A 26,633-nucleotide genomic window follows, 5' to 3' on the forward strand; every position below is an offset into this window, starting at 1 on the left:
TCATCAAAATTTGCAGATGCTTATACCCCTGAACAGTCATTTTGAGACATTTGGTTTCCAGACTACTCACGGTTTTGGGCCCGTAAAATGCCAGGGCAGTATAGGAACCCCACAAGTGACCCCTTTTTAGAAAAAAAGACACCCCAAGGTATTCTGTTAGGTGTATGACTAGTTCATAGAAGATTTTATTTTTTGTCAAAAGTTAGCGGAAATTGATTTTTATTGTTTTTTCCCAAAGTGTCATTTTTCACTAACTTGTGACAAAAAATAAAATCTTCTATGAACTCACCATACACCTAACGGAATACCTTGGGGTGTCTTCTTTCTAAAATGGGGTCACTTGTGGGGTTCCTATACTGCCCTGGCATTTTAGGGGCCCTAAACCGTGAGGAGTAGTCTTGAAACCAAATGTCGCAAAATGACCTGTGAAATCCTAAAGGTACTCATTGGACTTTGGGCCCCTTAGCGCAGTTAGAGTGCAAAAAAGTGCCACACATGTGGTATCGCCGGACTCAGGAGAAGTAGCATAATGTGTTTTGGGGTGTATTTTTACACATACCCATGCTGAGTGGGAGAAATATTTCTGTAAATGGACAATTGTGTGTAAAAAAAAATAAAAAAATTGTCATTTACAGAGATATTTCTCCCACCCAGCATGGGTATGTGTAAAAATACACCCCAAAACACATTATACTACTTCTCCTAAGTACGGCAATACCACATGTTTCACTTTTTTGCAGCCTAACTGCGCTAAGGGGCCCAAAGTCCAATGAGCACCTTTAGGCTTTACAGGGGTGCTTACAATTAGGCACCCCCCAAAATGCCAGGACAGTAAACACACCCCACAAATGACCCCATTTTGGAAAGTAGACACTTCAAGGTATTCAGAGAGGAGCATAGTGAGTCCGTGGCAGATTTCATTTTTTTTGGGCGCAAGTTAGAAGAAATGGAAACTTTTTTTTTTTGTCACAAAGTGTCATTTTCCGCTAACTTGTGACAAAAAATAAAATCTTCTATGAACTCACCATGCCTCTCAGTGAATACTTTGGGATGTCTTCTTTCCAAAATGGGGTCATTTGGGGGGTATTTATACTACCCTGGAATTTTAGCACCTCATGAAACCTGACAGGTGGTCAGAAAAGTCAGAGATGCTTCAAAATGGGAAAATTCACTTTTGGCACCATAGTTTGTAAACGCTATAACTTTTACTCAAACCAATAAATATACACTGAATGGATTTTTTTTATCAAAGACATGTAGCACAATAAATTTGGTCAAAAATGTATAGAGAAATTTTACTTTATTTAAAAAATATCAGCACAGAAAGTAAAAAAATCATTTTTTTGACAAAATTCATGTCTTTTTTGATGAATATAATAAAAACTAAAACTCGCGGCAGCAATCAAATAGCACCAAAAGAAAACTGTATTAGTGACAAGAAAGGAGGTAAAATTCATTTAGGTGGTAGGTTGTATGACCGAGCAATAAACCGTGAAAGCTGCAGTGGTCTGAATGGAGAAAAAGGCTCTGGTCCTTAAGGGGTGAAAAGACTGTGGTCCTCAAGTGGTTAAGTGACTAGAGATGTCCCCAAGTATTAGGTAGCTAGAGGAACCTCAGTATTATGTAGCTAGAGGTTCCCCTGACTGAAGGGAGATCTCATCAGTGGAATGCAGAGAGCAGGTTGAGTAACCCCTCATTTACACTCTCATCAGCACTCTGCATAGGGAAGGAGGGATGGAGGAGCTCAATGAGGGGAGTGAGCCGCCTTTCCAACATCAGGCGCCTGTAGACACGTGCCTATAGTGCCTTATGGTAAATCCGGCCCTGGGGCCGATATAGGCACCTTTCACACATTATAGAATTAAGGTGCCTATACATCTAGCGAGACAGATCTCTCTGTGATCTGATCTGAGAGAGATCTGTTGGCGGCCCAAACACAGCAGACCGATTCGCGATTGATTTCAGCATGAAATCTCTCAGGAATCGGTCTTGCCACGCTGACGATTCTGCCCACCTGGCCACCCCCAAGTGTTAATGCCCCCCAGGTGCCCGCGCATTGTACATCTCACCTGTCCAGCTGCACCAACTTCCAGTCTCCTCCACTGACTCCCCTGAGCGCCGGCATCACACTGAGCCCACGTGGTGGTGCAGATACCAGGTGGCACATGTGACATCACACACACATGCCTGGCGGCGCTCGGGGGAGACAGTGAATGGAGTAGAAGAGACACGGCAACTGGACAGGTGAGATTTACAATGTATGGGCATCCGGGAGGGGGGGGGGGGTGACATTTGGGGGGGCCATCAAGTTTGTCACAAAATCACACACCATTACCATCGCACGCCCCATTAACTGACCATGTCAGACTGAGATTTTCCAGATAGCTCGATCAATACATTTGATTGATTTCGGCCCGAAACAGACATTCCGTATCATAGCAAATAGAGCAAAAAGACTACACATGATAATGTGTCTCATAAGGGGCTAGATACTATAAATTCTAAACACAAGGAAAGATGCCCCTTCTAGAGACATTGGCCTCAATTCACTAAGATCATGCTGGAGATAATAAGGCAAGAGAAAACTTACCTCAACATAGTGAGAGAGTTATCTTATCTCTTCATTCCTTACGTTACCTCTTCTGTAGTTAATTTACCTCCTCTGTAGTTATTTTCACATGCAGTTAATGAACAGCCTGTCTTTAACTCTGGAGTTATTTTAAGGATTGAAGAGTTAACTTAAAGACAAAAGAGTTAACATTAGGTTTGCCTGAGGTAAAATGTTCCCTGAATACTACATGCCTTATCACCATGGTAACAACTCTAGAAGAGTTATTAAAGACAGGAGATAAGCTTAGTGAATTGAGGCCATGGTATTGAATAAATCAAGTAGCAAATCCTATTAGGAGGCTCATAGAAGCAGCCGCACGCTGCAAGCATGTAGGGCAGTGATGGCTAACCTTGGCACTCCAACTGTGGTGGAACTACAAGTCCCATGGGGTATTGCAATACTCTGATAGCTCTAAGCATAACTCTGAGGCAGAGGCATGATGGGAATTGTAGTTTTGTCACAGCTGGAGTGCCAAGGTTAGACATGACTGATGTAGGGCGATACCCTCCTTCTCCCCTCAGTCGCCACAAACAGCACAATAGGTAAGCACTCTCAGCACTTTCTGCGACCAGTTTATTGTGTGTAATATTCTTATGTGATGCACTTATAGCATTTTGTCATCCCAATTTTTTGCACTACTTTGTATTTTTGTAACCTTCAGCACGCAGCACTTTTATTCAGAAAGGATTGGAATATAATTTTTGGACTTTTGTATTTTTGCATGGATTTTCTCACGGGTTGTGCAATTCATGTTATTTTGCACTGTGAACAACAGTCTTTTTTTCTCCTGTATATATTTTTTCACATAAAGAGAATCTGTACTCTAAAATTCTTACAAGAAAAAGCATACCATTATATTCATTATGCTCTCCTGGGCCCCGCTGTGCTGTTTCTGCCACTCCCTGCTGCAATCCTGGCTTGTAATTGCCATTTTTAGGCAGTGTTTACAAACAAAAGACATGGCTGCTAACAGCATGTGATAGGCTGAGAGTAGCTCAGTGTGTGAGTCATACAGAACTTGGAGGGGGCCTGGAGAGGGTGTGTATAGCTTCTATCCTATGACAAGCAGACCTGCACATTCCAGCCTGAGTGCCTGAGCCCGACAGAGCCGACAGAGGGAAGAAGATTACATTATATAACAGAGATAACACAGCCACTGTGCAACTAGGAAACAGGAATATAGGAACTTATAGGATAGAAGAAATAAGACTTAAAATTTTGTTACAGAGTCTCTTTAATTGTACGGCTACTGGAGGGATCTTTGATTACTATCAGATTAAGAAGGTGGTTTTTTAATTGTTTTTAACATACGTTGTTGGATAAGTCCTTAACCTCTTGACGACCAGCTAACGCCGATTGGCGTAAACTGGTAGTCTGCGGGTTTCCATGGAAATGGCCGCTCGTTCGAGTGGCCTTTCCATGTCCGTTCACGGAGGCTGTCTCCGTGAACAGCCGGAGAGCCGCCGATCGCGGCTCGCCGGCAAAATGTAAACACGCAGGGAAGAAATCCCCGCTGTTTACATCATACGGCGCTGCTGCGCAGCAGCGCCGTAAGGCAGATCGGCGACTCCCGGCCTCTGATTGGCCGGGGATCGCCGTCATTTGATAGGCTGAAGCCTATCCTACAATGCGCAGGACGGAAATCCGTCCTGCACAGCTCAGAAAGGGAGGGAGAGGGAGGGAGGGGGACGGAGCGCCAAAAATGCTGCGGAGGGGGGCCTTGAAGAGCCCCCCCGCAAAGCGCAGAGAGCCGGCGGCGATCAGACCCCCCCAGCAGGGCATCCCCCTAGTGGGGAAAATAGGGGGTAAGTCTGATCGCCCTGGCTAAAACCTGATCTGTGCTGCGGGCTATAGAGCCTACGCAGCACAGATCAGACCGAAATCCACTGGTCGGCAAGTGGTTAATAAAATTACATATTTTTTGCATCATAATAGGATTTGCTACTTGATTTATTCAATACCATGGCTCTAGAAGGGGCATCTTTCCTTGTGTTTAGCGAAACATACATTCCGTCTGCATTTGGCTGTTGCAAAGCTGAAGCATCAGCTGTCAAGATTAAAAGTGTTTGGAGAGTCGTAGATAAAACTGACAAAACTTGAGTATCAATAATAATAATAAAAAAAAGAATAGCAGATGACTTTTTATACAATAGGCCCGATCCAATTCACTTTTTCTCCTAAGTTTTCTCCTAGGTGATATTTTCACATCTTATTAATAAAATGCCTTTTAAAGGAAATCTTAAAGGACAACTATCAAAGTTAACTAAAATTCTAAATGCCACATATATTTCCAGTAATTACCAGCAAATAGCGATACATAGGCTTTTTTTAATCTTTTCATGTTTTATGTGAAGTAAATGACATTTACATAGAACAGGTTTAACTGTGTGTATTACTGTGGAGGATTGTGTCCAACACATCCAGCATACAAAAAAACAATCTTCACTGGCTGTAATACTGTAACTGGAATCTGTTTAGAATGATATAAAGCAGAAATATAGCTTCAAATGTGTGTAAATAATCATCAACTGCAGCTCTGTGGCCCAGTGCACACCAAAACCGCTAGCAGATCCTCAAAACGCTAGAGGTTTTTGGAGCAGAATTCAGAGCGATTCTAGGCATGTTTAGAGACGTTTTCTAAACATGCCTAGCGTTTTTTGGAGCATTTTTGTGTAGCAGATTTCAAATATTGTTACAGTAAAAGCTGTTACTGAACAGCTTCTGTAACAAAAACGCCAGGAAAACCGCTCTGATGTAGTGTTTTCCAGAGTGGTTTGCGTTTTTCCTATACTTTACATTGAGGCAGAAACGCTTCTGCAAACCGCAAAAGTGCTGCAGGAGCCACGTTTGCGGTTTGCTAAAAACCTCAGACCGCTGGTGTGCACCATCCCATTGAAATACATTAGCCAAGCGTTTTCACAGGCAGAAGCGGTTTGGAAAACGCTACAAAAACCGCTTGGTGTGCACCAGGCCTAACTGTGTGCTCCTGTCTGTGTGTCTCTCTCTGCCTCGCAGTGTAAAGTAAACAGTTTACAGCCAGGTTACATTTCAGCTCTGCCTCCCCCTCCCCTTATGCCAACACAAATTGTTACAAACAGCTGGTAAACAAGGCATTTTTTTTTTCACACAGGCTGTGCTGAGGGACCTCTGAAAATCATTCTAGTGTTGCTGGCTAAAAGCTCTATAGGTATGTGGGGTTTACAGAAAAACAGTTTATTTGATTGTTCTTTAAAGTACCCCTGATATGGTAGGGATTTACTTTAAATTATTTTATTACTGGTGCTGTGTGACTTTCACAGCACACAGCTCCATCTTTCCCCCTCCAACGTCCCCCTGTGGCCCATTCTAACAGCATATATTATCGGGGAGGAAGTGACAGTTCTTCCCCGCTGTGCGTACATAACTCTGCCCCCTCCACCTGCCGCTTAAGTTCCATATGTTTTACACTGCACACAGCGCGCAGGGGAGCTGCGCTGTGTGTGGGCTCATGTTAATTGACATCAGAAGAATATTTGATCTCATTTATCACAAGTCTGCACACAGCACAGCTCCCCTGCGTGCTGTGTGTAGTGAAACGTATATGGAACTAAAGCGGCAGTTGGAGGGGGCGGAGTTATGTACTCACAGCGGGGAGGAAGAACGGTCACTTCCTCCCCGATAATATCCAGCGTTCTGCCTCAGTCGAAGACTTTGACTGAGCAGAACGCAAGTTAGAGCGGGTACAGGAGGGGGGAGGCTGGTGCTGTGTGCTAGTCGCAGCACCAGCAATAAAACAATATTAAAAGTTTAACGGGAGGGGGAAAGAGGGTAAGGGCCTGTACACACTGCTGCGCTTTTCAAATCGCATGCGTTTTTAATCGCAAGATCTTTTGAAAAATAATGAAAATCATGAAGACCTGGTGCGATGCGCTTTTTCTATTCTCATGAAGGCTTGCGATTTAAAAATCGCATGCGATTTTAAAAGCGCAGCAGTGTGTACAGGCCCTAAGGGGTACTGTAAGGCTGGGTTCACATATGACATAGCGTGAAAGGCTGCCTTTTATGTCATGTTTTATGCTAATGCCTTGAGCGGCTTTGGTGCGTTTGCAATGCATTTTTTAACGCATTTTGCGTGCGTTTTAATGCATTTGCGGTTCGCATATACAAAACGCATATGCATTTTTCATGCATTTTTATAATTCCATTTATGCAAATCACTAGGAAGACAACTGGAAGCGGAAATAAAGCATAAAAATATTATTTTTAGGAAATCGCAAATAAACACGCATACAATTGCGTTCCATGTGCGTTTTTGATGGATCTATGAATATTATACAGCAAAACCAGCGTTTTTAAAAAAGCAGGTTTGAAAATGCATCCTGCCTCCTCATTGCGTCCCCTTGCACTGCAGCGTTCTGCGAATGCGCAGTACAGGAAAATCGCTAATGCACATGCGCAGAATGCTCCTGGCAATAGAAGCACGATCAGGGTTCACGCAGCTTGAGGCCGCCCATGCGCAGTAGCCTGCAACTGGCCATGACCGGCTAGCTTTGAGGGGTTGCCGCTGCTTTCTGGAGGGTTACGGAAGGACGAAGCAGGCACAGCATGACTACAGGGGGCTGCAAGAAGCCTCAGGTAAGTTACATTTCCCCCAGCAAACAAGAGAGTACTCAGAATAATTGTGATAGTACTTTTTCACCTGCTTTTTGGTACTTTTTAAATTGCAGAGTGCTGAAAAGTTACTTTAATCAGAAGATGAAGATCACTTACTTTTCTAAGAATACCGATAAACGCAGGTGATTGTTGCTTGTAGCATCCATGCACTGCAGTAACATACACCACTGTGCAGCGGTTATGTACTGTATTTACACTTGCAGCTCCCATGAAAAACAGAAATTATTATATTATAATGTAAATATGACTACAGCCTGCTGCATCAAAACAAAGAGCCGTTTTACTGGATCCTCTACAGAGAACTCCCACTGAGTGTGCCATGGAATGTGTAGCCTGGGGCATTGCATGCTATGTGTACCCCTAAGGACTTGAGATAGATATATATATATATATATATATATATATATATATATATATATATATTGCAGATTCATAATTATTTTGGTCCAGATCTGAAGCCTGTGCTAATGACTTGAATGGAAAACTTTTTCTAGTGCCACCAACTGTTCATTTAAGAGACTGTGAGCCGGTACTTCCAGTTTTAGTCCTGTATTTTCCTAGACCAACCCTGCCAGCATTTTCTTCATGCACAGTGGATTACTGGCAGTAATTCTTAAAGCAGTCTCGCGTGTATCACAAATGTGCATACGGTAAGAAGTTGAGTGTATATACAGATATACAGTAAGTAGTGATTCGTAAAAGAAAGCAGAGAATGACCAGCTCCTGAGCATGCGCAGAAGACCCTTACTTGACGTGACTGAACCAGTTACCGGGACTGATTGAGGCTGAACGGCAGACCGCGGGAGGATGGCGAAGGACTCACACATGCTTATGGGGCTGTGGGAAGCCCAGGGTAAGTATCTAATCTTACTATACTGACAGCTCTGGTACTGGCTGTCGTTCTGTTTCTGTGGCCCATATACAATTAACCTTTTCTCCTAGGAGATAATTTTCATCTCCTCTTTGTAATATCTTTTCAGCATTTTACAACTGAAAAAGTACCCAAATGTTGGTGAAAAAGCACTATCAAAATTATTTTGAGCATTTCCTTGCCTGATAGTGGTTTTAGGCTAGGTGCACACATCACATAGCATGAAAGCCTTCATTTTATGTCATGTTTTAAGTTATGGTTGTGTGTGTTTTTGAGCGTTTTTGCTGCGTTTTTACTGCATTTTAGGTGCTTTTGCGTTGGCATTTTTTTTTACCGCAGATGCATTTTTTAAGTGTTTTGCATGTGTTTTAATGCATTTACGGTTTGTATATATAAAATGCATATGCGTTTTTCATTTGCGTTTTATGCAAATCACTAGGAAGACAACAGGAAGCGGAAATACATCATAAAACTAATTTTTTTTTTTAAAAAAACACATGAAAAACGCATACCATTGCGTTTCCATTGACTTTCATTATGTGCTGGTTTTTTTGGGTTTTTTTGAAAAAACTATTTATTGGTTTTCAAAAAAAACTGTTACAACATACAAATATATAACTTACAGTAACATCGTACAACACTACAAACAACCCTGTACAAAACAATTATGTGTGTTTTTGATGCGTCTATGAATATTACACAACAAAACCAGCGTTTTTAAAAACGCATATGCATTTTTTTATATGCGTTTTTTCCTGCGGCCCATAGACTTCCATTAGCGGCAAAAACGCTGCGTTTTACCCGCAATGCTAGCATTTCTGCTATGTGTGCACCTAGTCTAAAAGGCATTTTATGACAACAGGCTCTATTCACAAAACTTCTCATAAATGACTTATTTATCACCCAATTGACAAAAAAATAACCTTTCAGTATGTTTACAAGCAGAGTTAGTGGACCCAAATTAAAAATACAAGATTTCAGAAATAAAATCTATTTTCTAACTTATAATAATAAATGGCAGCCTTTTTTCAGCTGCATGATGTCAAATATAAAATATTTTACATTTATTGGAGGAACTCCTCCCTTCTTTTCATATTGCCGGGACATCACCCGGCAGACTGGTGGAGGAGATAAAACACAAAACACAGGCTGCTACTGATGATGTCACAGGGGAGGTGATCTAACAATATGCCAATCAGATGTAAATGGACTCTTTAAAAAACAAAACACCAGGAAAGCAATGGGACCAGACGCTGTGTCTGCGAAATGCTTGAATCTCTGTGCCGACCAATTAGCGCCTGTATTTACAGACATATTCAAAGCATCTCTAGAACTCTCAATTGTTCCTATCTGTTTTAAAAGCGCAACTATTGTACCAATTCAAAAAAAAAAAAAAACCTACATGTTTAAATGATTACAGGCCTGTTGCCCTGACATCACTGGTCATGAAAGCATTTGAAAAACTGATAATGACTTATCTGAAATCCATCACAGATCGCCTGCTGGACTCTTTGCAATTTGCCTACAGGCCTAACAGATCCGCAGACGATGCCGTGAACATGTGTATGCATTATGTACTACAGCATTTAGATATCCCAGGAACCTACACCAGGATTTTATTTATAGATTTCAGCTCTGCATTTAATACCATAATTCCATCACTGCTGCACAGCAAGCTCTCCCAGCTACACATACCTGAATCCCTCTGCAAATGGATAACCGACTTCTTAACCGACAGAAGACAGCGTGTTAGACTTGGTAAACTCACATCAAGCTCTCTGACAGTCAGTACTGGTGCACCCCAGGGCTGTGTGCTTTCCCCACTGCTGTACTCACTTTACACCAATGACTGCATCTCCACAGATCCATCTGTTAAGGTTCTGAAGTTTGCAGACGACACAACAGTTGTTGGTCTCATTCAAAACGGGGATGAGTCTGCATACAGGCATGTGGTGGGACAGCTTTCCTCCTGGTGCAGCAACAACAACTTGGAACTAAATGCTCTCAAAACCATGGAGATGATAATAGACTTTAGGAGATCTCCCCCCCCAGCACCTCCCCTTAACCATAAATGGATCCACAATAACCCAAGTAGAGTCATTCAAGTTTCTTGGGTCCACGATCTCAAACGACTTAAAATGGGACAACAACACCGCCACTATTGTCAAGAAAGCACAACAGAGGATGTACCATCTACGGCAGCTGAAAAAGTTTGGCCTACCTCAAAATCTAATGGTGCAGTTCTACACTGCAATCATCAAATCCACCATAACATCATCCATGACTGTATGGTTCAGCTCCTGCTCAGCATTAGAAAAGGGGAGGCTGCAGCGCATCATCCGATCAGCGGAAAGGATAATTGGCTGTAGCTTACCTTCCCTGCAGGATCTTTACACTAGCAGGTGCAGAAAGAGAGCATCCAAAATTGCCTCTGACCCCTCTCACCCAGCTCACTCCATCTTCCAGCGCATGCCTTCAGGAGTAAGATTCCGGTCAATCTCTACCAAAACCTCTAGACACAGGAACAGTTTTTTTCCTCAAGCGGTAGCCATACTTAATGCTGAACCACATTAGAGCTGCTAGGACTGAAAGTAATCAGCACAGAACTAAACATGAACAATTCTCACATTGCTTACTGCCACTATACTTATAATGTCCTTAACTTGTAATATTCACACTGTCTGTCCTTGTATTGTTTTTGTTTGTGTTTGTTAAGCAACTGCCATGATAAATTCCTTGTAGGTGCAAACTTACTTGGCCAAAATAAATTGATTCTGATTCTGATTCTGATCTGATTCTGATCTCAGCTTGTGTGAGATTTCACAGATGACGCCCCTGTGAGGGAGGGTAGCTGATGACAAGCACACCCATGATCTAAAACCTCCTACTAAGCTCAGAAGTGATGGCTGCCACCGGTATAACCCTAGTTATGAAAAGAGAAGGGTGAAAAGCATGCACTGAACTGCACATAGGCTTGAAGGAATGTTTATCTTTGTATGTGTCAGAGTGGTGCAACTAAATGTTTAGAATTAAAAAAAAATGTTTGGTTTGGGTCTGGTTTAAGTTCCTCATTAACTTCATTTCAATATTACATTTTTTTTACCTTAATTATATTATACTTTCGCTCTTAGGGAGCTAAGTAACATAGATAAGGTGAAAACAGAGGAACACAGGTGAAAAAGCTTTGTGAATCATGCCCATTGTGTAAAAATATCACCTAGGAGAAAATTTAGGAGAAAAGTGAATTGCATATGGGCCCGTGTCTCTAATAATTTTAGCCATAGACTCTGAACAAGCATATGCAGATTAGGTACTCTGACTCAGCTGACTGTTTTTTCTTGATTAGCTTGTTTTTGCTTGATTATGCTTGTTCCAGGGTTTTTACCCAGATACTACGTATGCCAGAAGATCAATAGGGCTGCCAGGCAACTGGCATTGTTTACAAGGAAAAAAATATGTCAGCTTCCATATCACTCTAACCCTGGGTTGCCTTTAAAGAGACACTGAAGTGTCTAAAAAACATATTTTTATTTAATAAATGTGTTTAACCTAATAGCCCTAACTAAACCGCCGCATCCCCGCCGCTGTAAACTATCTAAATCCCCCCTCCCTCTCCCCTGCAAAATCCACGACTTTCTTGGTCGTGGATTTTGCTGCCCTAAGCGCTTCCGTGTGAGGCAGGGCTATGAGCCGCAGCTCTGCCTCTACAAGCTTCTGTCAGCTGCGTATCTCCGCCTCTCCCTGCCCCTCTCAGTGAAGGAAGACTGAGAGGGGCGGGAGAGAGGCGGCGATCCGCTGCTGACAGACGCATGTGAAGCAGGGTTGCAGCTCATAGCCCTGCCTCACACGGAAGCACTGCCTGGATTGCCCCCCGGGGAGTTTGGGGGGATTTAGTTAGATTAGAGCGGCGGGAATGCAGCGGTTTAGTTAGGGCTATTAGGTTAAACACTTTTATTAAATAAAAAGAAGCTTTTTTTGAGACTTCAGAATCTCTTTAACCTCCTTGCCGGTTATCCCGAGCTCAGCTCGGGGTAACCTGCGCAGGAGGATTTCTCAGGCCTCGCTGGGCCGATTTGCATAATTTTTTTTTGTTACAAGCAGCTAGCACTTTGCTAGCTGCTTGTAACTTCCGATCACCGCCGCCCACCGCAATCCGCCGCGCCGAGCCGCCTCCCCCCCCAGACCCCTGCGCAGCCTGGCCAATCAGGGCCAGGCAGCGCTGAGGGGTGGATCGAGATTCCCTATGACGTTCCGACGTCGATGACGTCATCCCGCCCCGTCGCCATGGCGACCGGGGAAGCCCAGCAGGAAATCCCGTTCTGAACGTGATTTCCTGCTTACTCCGATCGCCGGAAGCGATCGGAGTTGCTGCAGAGGCTATCATGTAGCGAGCCCTGGGCTCGCTACATGATTTAAAAAAATAAAAATAAAAAAAAAAGTGCTGCGCTGCCTCCTTGCCGGGGGAATTAGACCGGCAAGGAGGTTAAGTGGTATAATTCATCTTTAAATCTCTGATGAATGCAGGAAGCCTCTGCACAGAATTTGCCTTCCTCATTACATAGGGGAATGATTAGCAATTCCCCTGAAATGTTAGCCTTGTTTCCAGCCTCACTGTTATAGTGCTGGTTTGCAAATGAAACTGGTTCTTTCTCATCACAAGAGCAATGCTAGAATAAAGCTTGATGGAGCTTGCTTTAGAGGGCTGGTCAGGCTGAGACATCTGCATGTGTTTAGAGACCTTTGAGGTACCTTCAGGTTTTACACCTATTTTTTACATTGTGGTGGGAGGCAATGCTGCTGCCGCATCCCACCGCAATGCAAAAAAAGACAATCATATGACCCTGTGGCAGAGAGGGTCAAATGCATAGCGAAGCCCTCCACTTAGTCACGTACTCCCTTCTTCTGGGCAGGAAGTACGTCATTGGGATTCTGGATGGTCCGCGCATGTGCGCTGCAACACAAAAATTACAAACATATGACTCTGCGGCACAGTGGGCTGACAGGGTCATATGCATAGTGAAGCCCTCCAATCAGTCACGTACTCCCTTCTGGGCATGACGTATGTCATTGGGTTTCCCGTCGGTCTGCACATACGCGCTGCAACGCTCTTCGTCATTTACACTACGTGGATTGCCCATAGACTTACATTACCCCAAACACTGTCCGTAAAGCGCAGTGCTTGCAGTAACACGCTGTTTCCCTTGCGTCAGCTCGGATACTTCCAGCACACCACAGCGGACCGCAATAAGTGTCTCCATATCCATAGACTTTCATTACTTTTGCAGCCCCTTGCAGCAAAATAGGGTAACATAACGCAGGTTTACCCTGCAAGAGTAAAGGAGGTCCAAAGAGAAAGTGAAAGCTCGGGTTCAGAAACACTTACTAACCCAAGGAGAGGGGATCCTCTGGATTCTAATGAGGCGTCCCTCACTGTCTGGTCCCTCGTTGCCACTTGTGGACCCTTCAGCTGATCGGGGCCGCACTTCTCTTCTGGCACGGGCATGGCTGAGCCTGCACAGTTGTACAAGGGGCGTAGCAATAGAGGGTGCAGACGTAGCGACCGCATCAGGGCCCTTGGGCCAGAGGGGCCCTTGCTCAACTGCAGTATTGACTCTCTATTGGTCCTGTGCTCATAATAATCACTTCTATAGATACTTTGAATAGTGGTAATCATTAACAAACTGCTCCCCATCCCCTTCTTGCGCGTGCATCAAAAAAGGGCATCTGGAAAAAAGGGCCCAGGATATAGCCGAAATTATAAGTTGCAATGTAAAACAATATTTTTCGTTTATAGCTTATAAACGAAAATCTAGTGCTAAATTGGTTGAATAAATGGAAATGAAACGGCAAAATACCATCTATAACAAAAAATGAATTTGGAAATGAAACATCAAATTGCGTCTATAACAAAAAAACTATATTTACACTCGTATTAAGCATAGTAAAACAATGGTAGATTTTACAGGTATTTTACTGCAAATTAGACCTAACTGTAGGCTCACACAGGTCTCTTCCTATCTCTATCCCCTAGACCCCCCTTGTGTAAATATACATAATTTAATAAATTGTATATATTACAAATATTGTACTGTAACTATACCTAACCTTACTCTCACACAGACCCTTCCCTGTACCTATTCCTAACCCCTAGACCCCCTTGGTGGCGCCTAACCCCAACCACCCCCCTGGTGGTGCCTAGCCCTAAAACCCCCCTGGTGGTGCCTAACCGTAAAACCCCCCTGGTGGGGGGCGGCAGCAATCTGCCCAGCGGCAGCAATCTGCAGACATCTTGGGTGCGGCGCGGCTCCCCCTAGTGACGGCTCCTGTTAATGATTCAATGATTCATTCCCCATGACTCAATGAGTCAGTAACAGGAGCCGTCACTAGGGGAAGCCACGCGGTACGCGAGATGTCTGCAGATCGTCGCCGCTGGGTAGGTGAGCTGTTCTGCCGCTAACTTTTTTTCTTTTAGAGGTGTAGCGCTGACATGCTGGAGGCGGAGGACCACACAGCGGACCACACAGCGCTGGAATCCATAGGAAGGTGAGTTGCTCTGCCGTAATTATTGCCAAGGGGGAGCGGAGACATGCTGGGTGCAGGCGGACCACACAGCACACAGGGGGACAAAGGTAGGGAGTCCTTAACAATGCAGGGGGATCGGTGGTTTGTATCGGTGGGAGTTCTGAAGTCGGGGATTCCTTGCCTTTAGAATATAAGATGCAGGAACTTTTTCTCCCCATTTTTGGGGGAGAAAAAGTATGTCTTATATTCCCAATAATATATATATATATATACATACAGTGGGTTGCAAAAGTATTCGGCCCCCTTGAAGTTTTCCACATTTTGTCATATTACTGCCACAAACATGAATCAATTTTATTGGAATTCCACGTGAAAGACCAATACAAAATGGTGTACACATGAGAAGTGGAACGAAAATCATACATGATTCCAAACATTTTTTACAAATAAATAACTGCAAAGTGGTGTGTGCATAATTATTCGTCCCTCTTTGATCTGAGTGCAGTCAGTTGCCTATAGACATTGCCTGATGAGTGCTAATGACTAAATAGAGTGCACCTGTGTGTAATCTAATGTCATTACAAATACAACTGCTCTGTGAGGGCCTCAGAGGTTGTCTAAGAGAATATTGGGAGCAACAACACCGTGAAGTCCAAAGAACACACAAGACAGGTCAGGGATCAAGTTATTGAGAAATTTAAAGCAGGCTTAGGCTACAAAAAGATTTCCAAAGCCTTGAACACCCAACAGAGCACTGTTCAAGCAATCATTCAGAAATGAAAGGAGTATAGCACAACTGTAAACCTACCAAGACACGGCCATCCACCTAAACTCACAGGCCGAACAAGGATAGCACTGATCAGAAATGCAGTCAAGAGGCCCATGGTGACTCTGGACGAGCTGCAGAGATCTACAGCTCAGGTGGGAGACTTTGTCCATAGGATAACTATTAGTCATGCACTGTACAAAGTTGGCCTTTATGGAAGAGTGGCAAGAAGAAAGCCATTGTTAACAGAAAGCATAAGAAGTCCAGTTTGCAGTTTGAGTAACGAAGTAGATCAGCCGGCACTTGCTGTGAACTGTCGTTTATTCCATAAGATGGTAGCATATCACATCATCAAAGATATAATAAAAGTAGACATACCATATAGAAGGCTGTGCGGTGGTGGTGGTATGTGCTTCTACGGAGGCTGTGACATCTCCTGTACACGTTACAGCCTGAGCACGCTGTCTGCACCTAAGAGCTAGAAGGCTTGCTTCCTGCCGTTTCCCTCACGCAACGCAGAGAGAGCTGTAGTGCCGACTCTTTCCTTTGTTTTCCTGCCTGAGCCCCTTCCAGTTTGCAGTTTGCCACAAGCCATGTGGGGGGCACAGCAACCATGTGGAAGAAGGTGCTCTGGTCAGATGAGACCAAAATGGAACTTTTTGGCCAAAATGCAAAACGCTATGTGTGGCGGAAAACTAACACTGCACATCACTCTGAACACACCATCCCCACTGTCAAATATGGTGGTGGTGGCAGCATCATGCACTGCGGGTGCAACTCTTCAGGAGGGACAGGGAAGCTGGTCAGAGTTGATGGGAAGATGGATGGAGACAAATACAGGGCAAACTTGGAAGAAAACCTCTTGGAGACTGCAAAAGACTTGAGACTTCCAGCAGGACAGTGACCCTAAACATAAAGCCAGGGCAACAATGGAATGGTTTAAAACAAAACATATCTATGTGTTAGAATGGCCCAGTCAAAGTCCAGATCTAAATCCAATCGAGAATCTGTGGCAAGATCTGAAAACTGCTGTTCACAAACGCTGTCCATCTAATCTGACTAAGCTGGAGCTGTTTTGCAAAGAAGAATGGGCAAGCAGGGCCGGCCCGCTTATGAGGCGGGGTGAAACTTTTGCCTCAGGCGGCAAATTTCCAGGGGCGGCAAATTTCCCGGGGCGGCACCCGCCCGTCCGTGGGTACGGGGAGCCGGCCGCCGAGCTGGAGGGGTAGCTGGCAGGACGGGGGTATTGGGCCAGCGGCAGGGAGGGGGGTCGGACACCCCCCCTCCCTCGCCTGGGTCCCCCGTCCTCCGCTCCTCTCCAGCCTTAAATAGAAGCAGCCGCTATGTGTAAGAGGCACGGGCGGGGAGGACTCACCTCTTCCTCGTTCCAGCGTGCGCTCCACTGACGTCACTTCCTGCAACGCTGCAGGAAGTGACGTCAGTGGAGCGCACGCTGGGAAGAGGTGAGTGTCCTCCCCGCCCGTGCCTCTTACACACATACGGCTGCTTCTATTTAAGGCTGGAGGGGAGCGGAGGAAGGGGGACCCAGGCGAGGGAGGGGGGGGTCCGACCCCCCTCCCTGCCGCTGGCCCAATACCCCCGTCCTGCCAGCTACCCCTCCAGCTCGGCGGCCCCCAGAAGGGGGGGGGGGGGGCGGCGGTGGCAATTTTTAAAAAATTTGCCTCAGGCGGCAAAAAGTCTAGGGCCGGCCCTGTGGGCAAGGATTCAGTCTCTAGATATGCAAAGCTGGTAGAGACATCCCCTAAAAGACTGGCAGCTGTAATTGCAGCAAAAGGTGGTTCTACAAAGTATTGACTCAGGGGGCCGAATAATTACGCACACCCCACTTTGCAGTTATTTATTTGTAAAAATGTTTGGAATGATGTATGATTTTCTATCCACTTCTCACATGTACACCACTTTGTATTGGTCTTTTATGTGGAATTCTAATAAAATTGATGCATGTTTGTGGCAGTAATGTGACAAAATGTGGAAAACTTCAAGGGGGCCGAATACTTTTGCAACCCACTGTATATATATATATATATATATATATATATATATATATATCCTACTAATATAATAAATGGGAAAGTTCAGATGTTTGAATGTTTGTTACTCGATCACGCAAAAACGGCTGAACGGATTTGAATGAAATTTGGCACACACATAGTACATTACCTGAAATAAAGTATAGGATACTTTTTATTCCCATAACCAAACAGAGACAAATACTGGAAAATGTAAACTGCAGCCATTCTTACACTGTTACACTGGAAATGTGTTTAGCTTCTAAGGGTAGAATGGTTAATTTGCATATATTCAGCAGTGGTGCTCTGGGAGACATCTCAATCTCACTCCAACCTGAATTATCGCAAATTATTTCTGTTTTAAGAAAGCAAACTTTTGTTTTTCTTAACATCTTAGTAAGGGGGCTTTTAGGACCATTGTAGTCCCTTACACACTCCAATGAGTTCTGGGTCACCATGAGCTTGCTGGTTAGTCTGTACCTCTCGGGGTTACAAGCCCTACTGCATAGAGCCAAATTAATCCATGCCATGCACTGATGAGGATCAAACAATCCAAAACAGTCGCTTCTCGGCCTTTTGGCTAAGATCAAGTGTAGTATCTGTTCTTGAAATTTTTGGGGGGACCTGGAAGGATGGCACTGTGGCAGGCTGTCCTTCCTGGTCGTAATTCCCAGGGGTTGATTGAATGGATCTATACCATGGTCGAGGCTGAATGGCTGAGGGCTTTGCTTAGGCGTACTGCCCCTGGAAGTGGCGCTCCAGGTGCACCTGAAAAAACCTGAGATGTGGCAGATCTCAGGCGGAAGTAGGGTGCTTTGGTCTGTACTGCCCATATGCATCGCCAACTAACGCAGCTCCCCGGCCTTTTGGCTAGGGAGAGTGCGGAATTTTTATCACTCCGGCCGCAAGGTCGGGGCCAGCTTGCTGGCATGGGGACTTCGGTTCCCAGGGGACTTCGGTTTCCACCCGGCTCCCCCTCGGGGGAGCCACCCGGACCATGTGGGATGCCACATGGCCAGGCCCTTTGGGTAACCACTGGGCACAGTAGGGGTCCTCCTCGGAGGACTCCAGGATCCTTCAACCCCTCGGGTGTTGGAGGATGCCACCCCCTGAGCCGATGGCAAAGGGGGAAGGTTCCCTTCGGGGAACAACCGGAAGGGCCCTGCTGTATTGTGGGGCCCGTGGCTACTCGTGCACGTTTTGTGGGGGTGCTTTAGGGCACTCACGCTTTTTCCGTGCACGGGGCTAATAGCCTTGCTGACCGGGACTCCTGTTGCATGCAACAGGAGCCAAGACAAGCTAAAAAAAAACAGTCTGTATGCATGTTGGATTATTATGGTTCTGTGCAAATTAACAAACTGACACATCATTGCATTCCAGCAGTTCTGGAGATGTGTTTAGCTTCTAAGGGTAATAATGGCTAATTTGCATGTATTCAGCAGTGATGCATTGGGGAGACATCTCAAGCTCACTTTAACCTGAATTATCGCAAATTCTTTCTGTTTTAAGAAAGCAAACTTTTGTTTTTCTTATACTGTTAATGGTAGGGTTCTCAAACCTTGCACAGTTGGTCATTGGGTGACTAGGATTATTATTCAGAGAATTGGTTGGAGCCTATAAAAGCCAATCAAAATTCACCTATTGATTTTCAAGGGGAATATTTACATTTCTGCCATTCTTGCACTGTTAATGGCGCAAACCTCAAACCTGGTACAGTTGATCATTGGGTGACTGGGGTTCAATTGCAGAAAGGGGGTGGAGCCACAAATAGCCAATCAGATTTGTTTCATTCCAATGCAAATTATTGTTGCCAAACACCGCAAAGCTCACAAACTTGGTAATTGAGTAATTGATTAATTGTGTGTTAGGGTTAGGAAAGAGGGCACAGCCAACACCAGCAAAATACATAAGCGGGCAACGCAGGGTCATAAGTGGGCGGAGACATATACAAATTTTACTGGGGAAATGTAAACAGCAGCCATTCTTACACTGTTAATAGTAGGGTTCTCAAACTGTGCACAGTTGGTTACTGGGTGACTGGGGTTAATATTCAGAAAAGTGGGTGGAGCCTACAAAAAACAATCAAAAATTACCTATTGATTTTTCAGGGGAATATTTCATTGCTGCCATTCTTGCACTGTTAATGGCACAAGCCTCAAACCTGGTACAGTTGATCATTGCGTGACTGGGGTTTAAATTTATATAACGGGGTGGAGCCCCAAACAGCCAATCTGATTTGTTTCATTTTAATGCAGGTTATTGATGCCAAAGACCGCAACTCTCACAAACTTGGTCATTGAGTAATTGAGTAAATAGGTATTAGGGTTAGGAAAAGTGGGCGCAGCCAACACCAGCCAAATACATAATCGGGCAATGCTGGGTCATCAGTAGGCGGAGACAAATACAAATTTCACTGAGAAAATGTAAACTGCAGTAATTCTTACACTATTAATGGTAGGGTTCTCAAACATTGCACAGTTGGTCACTGGGTGACTGAGATTAATATTCAGAAAAGTGGGTGGAGCCTACAAAAGCCAATCAAAATCCACCTATTAATCTTTAAGGGGAATATTTAATTGATGCCATTCTTGCACTGTTAATCACCTGTACCTGGTACAGTTGGCCATTGGGTGATTTGAAAAGGGGTGGAGCCACAGCCAATCAGATTTATTTTATTTCAATGCAAATTATTGATGCCAAAGACCGCAAAGCTCATAAACTTGGTCATTAAGTAATTTTGTGTTAGGGTTAGAAAAAGTGGGCGGAGCCAACACCAGCCAAATACATACCTGGGCAATGCCGAGTCTTCAGTGGGTGGAGACAAACACAAATTTTACTGGGAAAATGTAAACTGCAGCCATTCATACACTATTAATTGTAGGGTTCTAAAACTTTGCACAGTTGGTCACTGGGTGACTGGGATTAATATTCAGAAAAGTGGGTGGAGCCTACAAAAACTAATCACAATTCACCTATTGATTTTCAAGGCAAATATTTAATTGCTGCCATTTTTGCACTGTTAATGGCAGAGGCCTCAAACCTGGTACAGTTGATCATTGGGTGACTGGGGTTAAATATTTAGAAAAGGGGTGGGGCCACAAACAGCGATTCAGATGTGTTTCATTTCAATGAAAATTATTCATGCCAAAGACCACAAATCTCACAAACTTGGTCAATGACTATTGACAATTGTGTGTTAAGGTTAGAAAAAGTGGGTACAGCCAACAGCTGCCAAATACATACCCTGGAAACATTAGGACATCAGTGGGTGGAGAAAAATACAAATTTCACTGCCAGAATGTAAACTGCAGCCATTAGGCCCATACACACGTCGGATTTCCGCGAACGACGGGTCGTTTGAACGTCCCGTCGTTCCGTTGTTCGCCCGCTAAATCGGGCGTGTGTACAGACTATCGTTCGTTTGATAAGAGTGGGTTTGAGCGATCCGCCGGTGGCTCCACTCCTTATCACCTATTGATAAGGAGTGGAGCCACAGCCAATTAGATTTATTTGATTTTAATGCCAATTATTGATGCCAAAGACCGCAAAGCTCACAAACTAGGTCATCATTGAGTAATTGTGTGTTAGGATTAGAAAAAGTGGGCAGAGCTAACACTAGCCAATAACATACCCGGGCAACGCCGGGCGACTAGTCACCTCCTCTCACTCTCGCATCCAAGACTTCTCACGGGCGGTCCCTCTCCTTTGGAACTCTCTCCCTCAACCGGTTCGTCATGCCACGAGTCTGGAAACCTTCAAACGTACTCTGAAAACACACCTGTTCAGACAAGCCTATAATTTGCTATAGGCAGCACTAAAGGCACACTGGCTCACCCACTAATCCTTGTGTTTCCTTCCCCTTTGTTTCCTACCCACTACCCTCTAGATTGTAAGCTCGCAAGGGCAGGGACCTCCTCCTAGTGTTTCTCATACTGCTGTAATTTTAACATATGTATATGTACCAACTACATATCAACTATGTATGTATCTGTATTCTATTCAATGTCATGACTGTACAGTGTCTTGTATTTCTTATGTATATTTGTTCCCCATTATTTGTTTGTACTATGTACAGCGCTACGGAAGATGTTGGCGCTATATAAATAAAAAATAATAATAATATATATATATATATATATATATATATATATATATATATATATATATATATATATATATATATATGAATAAATAGCCTTACAATCACGTATGCATTAAAAATCTTAAAATAATGGTAATATTTTGAAGCAGTAAAAAAGGTCGCATGTAGCTAATGGACATGAGCGTGACGTCACTCGTGACATCACGCACATGCGCAGAGAGTGCCCGGCAACAGGAGCGCGATCTAGGACGCGCTCCGCCGGTCAGCGCAGGTGTACTACTCCCCCGGGTCATTGCGACCCGGAAGTAGTAAGAGGCCCATGGATTTAGAGATGTTCGCCGGCGAACGGTTCGGGAACCGTTCGCCACATCTCTACTGGTAACTGCTTGCTGAGAACACAGCTCAACAGTCCACAGAAAAGAGGCCTTAGAGGGAATCAAGATGGCAAATAGCAGGAACCGAATTCTCTTTATTCACTATATAAAATCCACTGAAATCAAAATGTGGACAGTACAATACATATGAAAGCAGAACAAGTAGTTATCTACTTATATACCGGTATGTGTTTTTTTTCTGGGATAGTATGGCTGTCCCTGCTGCTTAAAAAAGGTAACATAGATAATACAAAAACAGAGGAAAACAGGTGACAAAGCTTTGTGGGTCATGCCCAATGTGTGGTTTGTAAACTGAAAATATGACAGAATGATGCAATGGTATAAAAAAATAAATAATAAAAATTTAGATTTTTCTTAGCTACTAATGTTTTATTCGTTATCTGCGCTACTCATATTTTTTTATTTGCTTCAGGTTTGATTTAACATATATGACATTTTATATTACAAGCCCTTTCATAGCGGGGCCTTTTCATAGGTCATTGTGCATTACAGACAGTATTTACAGCATTCACTTTAGTAGCTCCTATTGTGAATGAAGAAATCTGATATTTCTCCATAGCGAGTTAACAGGAAGCACGGCTATGGCTTGTCTTCTCACCTCCTGCATGTTCTCTGTTTCACATGAACATGGAGCCACACCTAGTCCTGAAGTATCTGTAACAAGAAATCACTTGCCATCTGCTGCTCATAATACAAAGCTGGTTCCTTGTGTGCAGACTGAAGCATGCAGACACCTGTGAGCCTGTGCTGTAAGCCTGTATAATGAGGATCTATTATAGCAATTCAAAGCCAGACAAACCGACTATACCAGTTAGCTGCCATACCTACAATAATAACTGTTCCCTTTAGAAGTCATTTTTTTTATTTTTGCAAATGATACAGATCTCCTGCAGAGATCATGGATAATTGGACAAACTTATCCACAGATGAATCTATGGCTTATTTATCTTCATTGAGAAACAATAGCAATCATTTTGTAGAAGTGTTTTCCCTAGGTCAGGTTGGAAATTTGTTTTATTGTATCTATAATTCAAAGTTTAAAGTGGACCTGAACTCTTGCACAGGACAGCAGGAAAACAGAGAGAAATGCACCCTGTATGTATTTAGAGAGTTTAGCCTGTCTAATTCCCCCTCATCTGTGACTAATCACCACTGTAATTTGATCTCTCAGCTGTGTCATCTCAGCAGTCCTCGGCAGAGCAGCAATTTGTAAACACAGGATGTTAACCCTTTTCCTGCCTCCATGAAAGCAGGAAGTAGACACACTGCAGATTTATTTCAGGATTTGTATTAGCTGTAACAAGGAAATATTTTTCTTTAAAATACCCCCGACCCAGTTCTCTCCTCCCCTTAAACTTTTACCATTGTTTTATTACTGGTGCTGCAACTAGCACACAGCACCATCCTCCCCCTCCTGTGCCGCCTGTAAACCTCGTTCTGTTCAGTCATAGCCTTCAACTGAGGCAGAACGTCGATTGTAAGCGGGGAGGAAGTGACAGTTCTTCCTCCCCGCTGTGCGTCCATAACTCCGCCCCCTCCACCTGCCGCTTTAGTTCGTATGTGATTCATTACACAGGGGAGCTGCGCTGTGTGCGGGCATGTAGTGATTGAGGTCGGAAGGATATCACAAGCCTGCACACAGCGCAGCTCCCCTGTGTAATGAATCGGATAGGAACTAAAGCGGCAGGTGGAGGGGGCGGAGTTATGGACGCACAGCGGGGAGGAAGAATTGTCACTTCCTCCCCGCTTATAATTATTGTCAGAACTGGGCCACAGGGGGCATTGGAGGGGGATGATGGTGCTGTGACAAAGTCAAAGCACCAGCAATAAAACAATGTTAAAGAGAACCCGAGGTGTGTTTAAAGAATGTTATCTGCATACAGAGGCTGGATCTGCCTATACAGCCCAGCCTCTGTTGCTATCCCAAACCCCACTAAGGTCCCCCTGCACTCTGCAATCCCTCATAAATCACAGCCGTGCTGTGAGGCTGTGTTTACATCTGTAGTGTCAGTCTCAGCTGCCCCCCGCCTCCTGCATAGCTCCGGTCCCTGCCCCCGTCCCTTCCCTCCAATCAGCAGGGAGGGAAGGGACGCAGGTGGGGACCAGAGTTCTGCAGGAGGCGGGGAGAGCAGCAGACTGACACTATAGAGATAAACACAGCCAGCTCTGACAAACTGTTTGTCAGCAGCGTGGCTGTGATTTATGAGGGATTGCAGAGTGCAGGGGGACCTTAGGGGGGTTTGGGATAGCAACAGAGGCTGGGCTGTATAGGCAGATCCAGCCTCTGTATGCAGATAACATTCTTCAAACCCACCTCGGGTTCTCTTTAAAAGTATATTCGACCAGGTCACGGGTACTTTAAGGCCTCTTTTCAACGCACAGTTGAACTGTGTGCTCAGCTAGCAGTTACCAGGCAGCAGTGAGCAGTTATCAGGCAGCAGCAAGCAGTTGTGAGAGGTTGAGAGGCATTTCACTGCCTATCAACTGTCTGTGGAAAAGAGGCATTACAAAGAGAACCTGAACTGAAAATAAAAAGTAAAAATAACCATACACAGGTCATACTTACCTCCTGTGTAGTCTACTCCTCAATCTCTTTCTCCTCTCCTGCATCCCATTTGTCCACTGTGATCAATGGAATTCTCTGTCCTCCATTTTAAAAATGGCCATTACTCAATAACAGCCTACTGGTCAGCACTGTGTTAAACTGTAATATCTCCCACTTGAGCCATAGGGAAACATGGACATTGCCTTGCACATTCAGTTATAACTGACAGCTGATCATATATAACTGACAGCAACTGTTATATTTCAGTTCTGACAAAATATTGCCAGAACTGGAAGAGATCACTGTACGAATAAAATGGTGAGCCTCTGAGAGTAACTGACGGTGAGGTTAGTATGTAATATTCATTTACAGCTACGTCATGTGTTTATTTTAAATAATTTTCTTCGCTTCAGGTTCCCTTTAAGGTTATTATGCTGTTGCTTATCTTTCAGAGCAGAGAGGAAGTTCTGAGTTCAGGTCCGCTTTAACGCAAACTCGAAGGGAACCTTAGGTGAAAAATCAAATAAATACTTACCAAAGGAGGCTTTACACGCTGTCCTCTGGACCTCCGCCGCTGCTGCTCGGAACCCTCTGTAAGGCCTGGTGCACACCAAAAACCGCTAGCAGATCCGCAAAATGCTAGCAGATTTTGAAACGCTTTTTCTTATTTTTCAATGGCGTTTTGCTAGCGTTTTGCGGATTGCTGCAGCGGATTTCAGTATAGTAGATTTCATATATTGTTACAGTAAAGTTGTTACTGAACAGCTTCTGTAACAAATACTCCTGCAAAACCGCTCTGAACAGGCATTTTTCAGAGCGGTTTGCGTTTTTCCTATACTTAACATTGAGGCAGAAACGCATCCGCAATCCAAAAAATGCCTCACCCCGGCATTTTTCGTTGCTGCAAAACGCCTCCTGCTCTGGTGTGCACCACCCCATTGAGATACATTGACCAAGCGGATCCGCAGCCGCAAGCGGCTGCAGAAACGCTGAAAAAGCCGCTCGGTGTGCACCAGCCCTTACATCAGGGCTGCACTAGGAGGCTTGTTCAGTATTATACTCTAATGGTTGATGACTCTCACTGCCACTTGCATTGGCTACTCAGGAAAATCAGAGAAAAATATAATTTGCATAATAATTTGGAACAGTTTGTACATCATAGCTGTCAGTTGCAAAGCAATGAAATCACTGGTGATACACATTCATTACTGTACAGTTGTGCACAATTAGCTCAATAAGAAAGTGGTCAGTCTGAAACTCCACATACTTTTCAGTGGTAATTTTTACACTTTCAGGGACCCTAAAGGGGCCGACCAGATCTTTCCCTGTGATTCCGGCCAAAAACATGACTCCGTCGTCCTCCTTGCTGACGTTGCAGCCTTGTGTTGGGACATAGTGACCGCCCACCAACCATCCACCACTCCATCCATCTAAACCATTCTGGGTTACATGGCACTCATTAGTAAACAAGACTGTTAGTAAATTAGTCTTCATGTACTTCCGGGTCCACTGCTGCCATTTCTGCTTGTGAGCTGAGCCAAAGCTCAAAAATCACATACTTACATAAGAGTTACAGAGTACCCAGCAAGCTCATGGTGAGCCAGAACTCATTGGAGTGTGTAAGGGGCTACAATGGACCAAAAAGCCCTCTTAGGCTAGGTTTCCATTTGTGCAGCGGCATGCGTCTTGCGAGATGCGATGCCGGCACAGCTGTTGCCTCTCGCAGCCGAATCCCTCTAGCCGTGCTATGCGTGGCTATGGGATTCAGACAGCTACGCACAAAATTATGCTGCAGGGCCTCAGATTTTTCCTTGGCCACGAATTCGGATGGTCTGCGTCCCTTCCCTCCAATCAGTGGGGAGGGAAGTGACGCAGGCGGGGACCGGCGCTATGGAGGAGGCGGGGGAGTGCCGAGACTGACAGATGCAGATATAAACAGCCGGCTGCGACATGCTGTGTGTCGACAGCTCGGCGTATGATTTATGTGGGTCTGTGGGGGCATCGGTATAGCAACAGAGGCAGGGCAGTATATGCAGACCCAGCCTCTGTGTGCAATTGGCGTTCTTAGAACCCACCTTGGGTTCTCTAAGTTTTCTCGAAATATCTAAGGTTTTCATACCAACTCCAAGACATTCAAC

The 26,633-nt window shown here is 44.4% G+C and overlaps 1 protein-coding gene and 1 pseudogene across 1 annotated transcript in view; both read left to right on the top strand.

Moving 5' to 3' along the window:
* Positions 1 to 26,633, top strand: part of USPL1 (ubiquitin specific peptidase like 1) — a 136,503-nt gene that overhangs the window by 30,859 nt on the left and 79,011 nt on the right. The window lies entirely within an intron of this gene.
* On the top strand, positions 18,014 to 18,215 carry LOC137554795 (U2 spliceosomal RNA; annotated as a pseudogene).

Source organism: Hyperolius riggenbachi, chromosome 2 (genome assembly GCF_040937935.1).
Source record: "Hyperolius riggenbachi isolate aHypRig1 chromosome 2, aHypRig1.pri, whole genome shotgun sequence".
Lineage (NCBI taxonomy): Eukaryota > Metazoa > Chordata > Amphibia > Anura > Hyperoliidae > Hyperolius > Hyperolius riggenbachi.